Below are 2,184 nucleotides of genomic sequence, written 5' to 3'. Positions count from 1 at the left end.
GCAAGAGAAGAAAACAAGAAAATATGGAATCCTCTATGTCACAGTATAGAGATTCCTTGAGGTGTCAGAGGAAAAGAAAAATGGAAGGAAGAGGTAGAAAATTCGAACTTATCAAGTAAGATGGAGTTCGAATTCTGCATTAAGGAATAGTGTTAGTCCATAAATTGAAGGAGGTGAGAAGAGGGGAAGAAATTTTTGAAAATATTAAAAAGATTTTAAAAACATCTTGAAAAATTTTAATTGATTTTCGAAAACCAAGAGTGGAAAAGAAATCAAGTGATTTTGAAAAAGATTTTGAGATTAGAAATTAAAAAGATATGATTGAAAACTATTTTGAAAAAGATGTGATTGAGAAGATATGATTTGAAAAACATTTTAAAAAGATTTGATTTTTAAAAATTAGTGTCTTGGCTAACAAGAAAAGATATGATTCAAACCATAGTTGTCAGAACCGAACTGGTAATCGAACCGGTCAAGTCACTGGGTCACTGGGTCACTGGTTCAACCGGTGGGTCACTGGTTGAACCGGTTGACTCGGTTACTATGTAAATAAAAAATAAAAATAGTCAAAAGCCTAACATTTTAAGAACAATTAAGTCGAATTCTATAAATAACTAATACAAAAATAGACATATAATTAGTTCATACTATTATATAGTATCTTAATTAGACACAATAAGAATAACAATCTATGAATTATATCCAAAGAATAATTTCAAGGTCTAAATATTTTTGTATAATTAAATGATTATATAAATTAATTTTTTTCTTAGAATAAATAATTTTTATTTTATTTTTATATTCATTATTATTTTTTATTTTAAAATTAATTAATTTATACTTTAATTAAAAAATAATTAATTTAAAAAATATTGAGTTAAGTATTTTTCATGTATATATATATATGTATTAGTTATTAAAAATTGAAATATATATTATAAAAAGCATTAGTAGTATTAAAGAAATAGGTAGCGCAGTGGTTGTCAACTTCGTCTTCAATTCAGAAGACCCAAGTTCGACTCTTACTCTCTGCATTGTATTTTTTCAAATTTAACAACCCGCGTGCTGACGTCAGCGTGAGGTCATCGACGCGCAGGTTGACCGATGACTGGACTGGTTCGGTTCTGATCCGTGCCGGTTTTGACCGGTTTGATCGGTTCGTACCGGTTTTGACCGGTTCATTTCCTCAAACGGTCAATATACTAAACCGGACCGGTACATGGTCCGGTTCACTGGTTTTTCGGTCGAACCGGCTGGTCCGGTCCGGTTTTTACAACTATGATTCAAACATTAAACCTTTCTCAACAGAAAAGGTAACATACTTGATATGTTGAATCAAATCATTAATTGATAGCAAGTATCCTTAAAAATAGAAAGAAATTGATTTTGAAAGAGATTTGATTGAAAAGATATGATTGAAAAAGATTTGGTTTTGAAAAATTTTGAAAACTTAAAAAAAACAGAATCTTCCCTCTTGTGCCATCCTGGCGTTAAACGCCCAAAATGGTGCACATTCTGGCGTTTAACGCCCAAACTACTACCCTTTTGGGCGTTAAACGCCCAGCCAGGCACCCTGGCTGGGGTTTAAACGCCAGTCTGCCTTCTTCACTGGGCGTTTTGAACGCCCAGCTCTTTCTGTGTAATTCCTCTGCAGTATGTTCTGAATCTTCAATTCTCTGTATTATTGACTTGAAAAGACACAAATAAAAAATATTTTTGGATTTTTAATAATGAGGAATAATCAAAATGCAACTAAAATTAAATAACAATGCATGCAAGACACCAAACTTAGCGATTTGTATACTACTGACACTAACAAAATGAGAATGCATATGAGAAACAACAAAACATTCAAGTCAAGAGAATACAAGGATCAGAGCAATATAACCATCAAGAACAACTTGAAGATTAATGAAGACACATGCATGAATGCAAAAAGAACAAAAACATGCAATTGACACCAAACTTAAAATGAGACTCTAGACTCAACAAGAAACATAAAATATTTTTGGTTTTTATGATTTTGTATTTTTTTTTGGTTTTTTTCAAAAATTAAGTGGAAAAAGAAAATAAAGGTATCAAAATTCTTAATGAGAATTCCAGGAATCATGCAATGTTTAGTCTAAGACTCCGGTCCAGGAATTAGACATGGCTTCACAGCCAGCCAAGCTTTCAAAGAAAGCT

This window comes from Arachis duranensis, chromosome 8, assembly GCF_000817695.3.
Source record: "Arachis duranensis cultivar V14167 chromosome 8, aradu.V14167.gnm2.J7QH, whole genome shotgun sequence".
NCBI classification, from domain to species: Eukaryota; Viridiplantae; Streptophyta; class Magnoliopsida; order Fabales; family Fabaceae; genus Arachis; species Arachis duranensis.
The sequence above is the reverse complement of the archived record's forward strand: the minus strand, read 5'-3'. Positions refer to the sequence as shown.